Source organism: Salvelinus sp. IW2-2015, unplaced genomic scaffold, assembly GCF_002910315.2.
Source record: "Salvelinus sp. IW2-2015 unplaced genomic scaffold, ASM291031v2 Un_scaffold4128, whole genome shotgun sequence".
Lineage (NCBI taxonomy): Eukaryota > Metazoa > Chordata > Actinopteri > Salmoniformes > Salmonidae > Salvelinus > Salvelinus sp. IW2-2015.
This window is the reverse complement of record NW_019945400.1, coordinates 9,377-15,065: the sequence shown is the minus strand read 5'-3', so window position 1 is coordinate 15,065 and position 5,689 is coordinate 9,377. Positions and strand designations below refer to the sequence as shown.

Sequence of the window (5,689 nt, the reverse complement as noted above, 5' to 3'; positions counted from 1 at the left end):
CCAGTTTGAGCCGTCCACAGACGCTAACGACCCGGTGTACATGTCATCTCTGCAGGTTAGGGCTAGGGGGGAGCTAGGCTAGGGCTATGTTAAGATGGAGAGGGAGATTGTTGAAGAATGCACAGTTAACGGCGAGACCCACAGCATTTGTCATCATAAAACCGTTGCTGACTGATGAAGCCACAACAGCTGGGGGAATGCAATGAAAAGAGAAATGAGATGTTTTGGGGGCCCAGAGGAACGTGTGCTCACATCACCAGGGTCTGTCTCGTACATCCACAAGTCGCGTAGTGAAAAACACCTCTCTGATCACTTGAAGTCAAGCGCATAGAAAACAAGCCCCTCTAGTTAGCACACCATATCACACCCTACATCTTCATATCTTTACACACATGCAATCATTCATTGACATGACAGCAGTGKAATCTCATATCACTGGGGAGCACTTCAAATACCCCTGTATGAATAGAGGCCATTTAAAAGCTATTTCTCCTGGGTTCCATGCATTTGGAGAACTTCATGAAAACGGGACAAATCTAGTACCCGCTTTGAAATGGGCCACACCTTGATTAAGTACCGTGTCATTGACTAATGTTATGCGTACTAAACATAGCTTCTCTCCACCTGCCTCGACACACGGGCATATCAGGTGTTATTAAAAACAGCAGCAGACACTGTGCTGTGATTCATTCTGTGTGAGTCACCCAGCACACGCAGGGTTAAAGTATAGCTGCAGAGTCTTACTGCAGTGTCTGAAGCGTTTGGCTGTTCGCTACAGTACGCCACGATGAAAAAAAGAGGGAGAAYAAAACGTCATCTCTCTCTGTTTGTTTTTTTTCTCTCCAAAAATCATTTTTATTGCATTTGTAACATTTGGCACAGTACAAATTCATGGTGCTTTTACAAGATAAACCTGTAAAGATCAAACACTGACCTTTTTTTTGAATGTTTTTTTTCTTAAAGAAAGTCTTCTCAGTATAAATGTTTTTTCTCTTTTCACTGCATTCTCTGTAGCATTGGTTTAAAACAAATCACACAGAATGCCTCTTTTTTAAAACAAGTCTACCCTCATTTCTCAAAGTCAAGATAGTATGTTAAACAACTCGTCCTTTTTAAATAGAAGTTACAAGTTAGAAAATAGTTTGAATGTATTTATTTTTAATATAATATGCTTCTCTATCACCAGCCCATGGTAGTTTGAATAGTTTCATATATAGATTTATTTATAAGCATGTACAACAAGAAATGATCAGTCTTTAAGTTTTGCACTCTGTACAAAAAGAAAGTTCCTGTCCTTTTTTCCCCGTTGTGCATTCTATTGCATGTAGTTATGAGTGGGGGGGGGCTATGGGGATTGGGACGTGGCTGGGGAGGGGGGTTGTTAAATCTGAGTCTCCTGAACCTTCTCCTTGGTGTGAGTTTTTATGACAAAGGGCTCAGGGAGGTTTGTGGTGGCGCTGGGCAAGGTTCGAGGGAGAGAGTTCCCGATGTTGTTCTCTGTCCATTTAGCCCCGTGTCCTGCTGGCTTGTACGTGTTGTATTTGGGTTGAGGTTGGGCGTAAGTCCCACCTTGTGATGGTCTGCTTTGTGGGGACTGGAATCCATTTGGGGTTTCTGGTTGCCATAATCCTGTTTGTGGGAGCTGTTGTAGTCTGATTTGAAGACGATGTAGTCCGGCGCGGCCTTGGGGGTGTATTCTGATTTGGTTTGTATTGACTGTTGTCGGGTTTGGATTTGTGTGTACTGTACTCCGGTTTGGATTTGGACTGAGTGCTGTAGTCAGCTTTGTAAGGGCTGTAGTCTGGTTTAGGTCGTGGGTGAGTGCTGTAGTCCGGTTTTGGATGAGTGCCATAATCCGTTTTGAAGGGGCTATAATCTGCTTTAGGTGTTCTCGGGTGAGTACTGTAGTCAGGTTTTGAAGGCCTAATAAATCTGCTTTAGGTGTTCTCGGGTGAGTACTGTTAGTCAGGTTTGAAGGGGCTATAATCTGCTTTAGGTGTTCTCGGGTGAGTACTGTAGTCAGGTTTGAAGGGGCTATAATCTGCTTTAGGCTGCTTGTGAGTGCTATATTCAGGTCTGAACGGGCTATAATCAGCCTTTGGTCTATGAAGGCTAAAATCTGGTGTAGATTTGTGGGCACTATATTCCACGGTAGATTTGTGGGTAGTGTAGTCCACGGTTGGTTTATAGGTGGTGTACTCAGCCTTGGGCTTGTGTATAATGTAGTCTGGTTTGGGCTTGTGGATTATGTAGTCCCCCTTGTAGTCAGCTTTGGGTTTGGGGAAGCCATAGTCTGTTTTGTGGCTGATATAATCCAGTTTTTGGATGCTGTTGTGGTCTCGTATCTCGGGCAGCGTGTGGTCTCGGATCTCGTTGGCAGCAGAAGCTGGCGGTGGCAGGTCCTCCTCGTCCACCTGGATGATTTCCACCGTACGGGCGGCTGCCACCGTGCTCCGCTGCTGGTGGCGCTTCCTCAGCTTGTAGAAGGCGATGAGCATGACGGCGGCCAGCAGCGTGACGGCTACGAAGCAGCCGATGATGATCTTGGTGGTTTTCATCATCTCGTCCAGGCTGGGGACTGTGTCGGGTGGCTTGACCGTGGCAGACTTGGAGGCAGGAATGGCGGACGGTCGGGCGCCTGGCTGGCCCTCGGTGTTCTGGAGCAGAACAGTGGGAGTAGAGATGAAGACGGGCTGAAAGAGGGAGGGCGAGGCGGTGGTGGTGGTGCCAGCGCCCCCCGCACCTCCTCCTGCTTCTCCTCCTGCCCCCCTACCAGTGTTAGGGGCGCTCGTTGTGGTCTTGGGCTTGGGCATCTCCGTGGTGGGTCCCGGCACTTCCACGGTCACCGTGGTGAAGTAGCTGAGGTTGGACGTGTTGAGTTCAGCCGCGCTCACGTTGAGGTAGGCCGAGGCGTTTGAGTTGCCGGCCGCGTTGGACACCATGCAGGTGTAGGTGCCTGTGTCAGCCGCCAGGACGTTGGAGAAGTTGAGCGTGCCGTCGTTGAGCACAGCGATCCGCTGGTGTGCCGAGGCGTGCGTCAGGACAGTCCCATTGGGCAGCAGCCACCGGACCGAGGACATTGGCGCCGTCCGGCAACGGAGCTCCGCTACGCGCTCTGCCGAAATGTTCAAGTCTCTTGGCGCATCGCCAATGAAGGGGGCAGAGCACTGGAGCACGCCGGGCTCCCCCCGGTCCACCTCCACCAGCTGGCGGCCCCGCATGTGGGCCGGCGCGTGGCATCGGCCGCAGCAGGTAGAATTGGTAGGGATGTACTCTCGCAGCCAGCGCGCCAGCCACAGGGMTTCACAGCCACAGTTCCAGGGGTTGTGGTGGAGGTGCAGCTCCACCAGGTACCTGAGGGGGGAGAACAGGTCGTGCGGCAGGGCGCTCAGATTGTTGTGGGCTAGGTTGAGCTCCACCAGCGAGCTCAGGTCGTCGAAGGCGTTGCGCTCGATCACCCCAATCTGCGAATTCATCACCCACAGCTTCTTGAGTGAGCGGAGGCCCCGGAAGGAGCCTGGCTTGATTTCGGAGAAGAGGTTCTCCGAGATCTCCAGCTCCTCCAGGCCCAGCAGRGGGCTCAGATTGGGCATCTCCCCCCGGATGTTGCACATGCCCAGGTTGAGGTACTTGAGGTTGTGCAGGCCCTCGAAGGCGCCATCGGAGATGAAATCCAGCTTGCGCAGCTCGCCCAAGTCCAAACGCATGAGCGAGGGCACTCTCGGTTGAAGGCATATGAAGGGATCTTCTCGATGGGGTTATCTCAGCCCATAAGTTCCATTTAGCTTGGACAGGTACTCAAAGGCACCACTGGGCACCCCAGTGTAGCCGGTTGTCCAAATAGCGTCCAGCCGTGTTTAGGCTGGTGAGGCCATTTTGAAGGCGAGCCCACGCATCGCATCTGCCGTGGAAGAGCGTATGCCGGCCCAGCTGCAGATAACGCTCAAGGTGGTTGCAGTGTACGGAAGGTGTCGGCCTGCACACCTTCTCCAAGGCGCTTACTCCATCAGGTTGAGGTGGACGCGTAGTTTGGTTCGGGATGCCCGGGGGGCACCGCGATGAGGCGCGCCGCCGGATGTGCCACACCACCTTGCTCAGCTGCTTACGAACAGGCGACTGCACTAGCGGTGGGCAGCCCTGAGGCCCTGGCGCTGCCCGCCCGCCATAGCACAGAGAGAGCCTGCTCCCACCTCGGCAGTCAGCGCAACACAGACACAAGGCGTGGTGGCTCGAACACGCACCAGCTACCCGCCCACGGAGACTCATGATGTGGCACAGCTCATAATCAGCATCGTCCGGGGAGAAGGGCCGGAGGTGGGTGGTTGGGGGGGGAGGGGTTGGCTGATGTGGCGGTGAGTGGTCGAAAGTGGGAGGGGGGGTGGGGTATATAGAGGGGAGAGGAAGGTGGCGTTGGTTCTTCTGGCTGGCCCTACCCTATTTAAGCAAGAACTTCTGGCTCTCTTGTCCCATGGACACTACTGGAGGGGGATGAGGCCGACTGCTCTAAATGTTTCGAGAAAGAGATAATAATAAATAGAAGTAGGATGATGGAGATGCATTGAAAATAGGTTTGCGAAACGCCTAGAAATCACGTACCTCAAGCTTTTATTTACAGCGTCCTTACGGAGATGTTTCTCTTTTGTCAATTCACATTAAATCACGGTTATAATCCAGGACGCAGAAAAATGTAACATACTTTCTTTTGGCTCTGTTCCAGGACAGCAATGAACGTGAAGATTCTTGCCAAAATGGCCCACTTTTTATACATCCCACAAGCGAGACATCATTCCGCAAGAAGGAAAAGATGTGAAGGCCCATCCCAGCATTTGTGTTTCAGATGGCGTAATGGAATCCAGTCAGGCTACTAAAGCGTACCCCTCTACGCTCCTCCTCGGCTGCTCTTTCTCCCCGCTTGTCCTTGGAATCCGCTGCTGCGATAGCCTCCGCTGAGACGCTCTTCTTCCAAGTCTCCATAGCACATACAGCGTGACTCACCGACACACACACTACGCACGTCTGAAGAACCCAAGGCAGAGAAGAAAAAATGGTGGGGTTTCAGCGGTGGGGGGCAGCGTTCTAGAAGAGAAGAAAGAAAAAATTCCAAGTTCACTTTTCAAATGTTCTCCATCCCTTTTGTTTGATGGTGGGGGGGAAACAGGACCCTCACCTTTCCTTTCTCTTGGCTCCGTTCTGATTTTTTGGTGGTCGTTCTCAGTCAGCTCCACCTCTCCTCTCCTCCTTGGTGTGTCGCGTGTGCTTCCACTTGTTTCTGTGTGCGCTGGCAGCGGTTGAAAAGGCTACGCGCGAACAACACTGCGCGTCATTACGCTTATTTTCTCCTCTTAACTAGAAGCTTCTGCGCTCTCAAGCAGCAGTCAGCACGCAAATCACGTGCTCGCGCAGCAGCGGCGCTCACACACCACCCCATCAGAACACACAACCACACCGCAGCTGGCACAGTCCTGCTTCCCGCGCAACTTCCCAATAATTTCCGTCAATTTCTTCACCTGGCGTAGGGTGGGGGTTTGGTAGCATGGGCTTGAGTGTTAAGCTGAGGGGCGGGGGACGCGTAGAGTAGATCTCAGCAGCCAATACAGCACAGCAAAGAAATGAGGCTAAAGCGCTATTCCCTCGGTCTCTTTTCTAGCTCCTGTTTTCAATCCCCCCTTTTTTTTTTTTTCTTCAGAAC

General features: G+C 51.9%; 1 pseudogene; it reads right to left on the bottom strand.

Moving 5' to 3' along the window:
* Nucleotides 1–1,291: 1,291 nt before the first annotated feature.
* On the bottom strand, nt 1,292–3,756 carry LOC112076917 (leucine-rich repeat-containing protein 4-like; annotated as a pseudogene).
* Between the last annotated feature and the right edge of the window lie 1,933 nt (nt 3,757–5,689).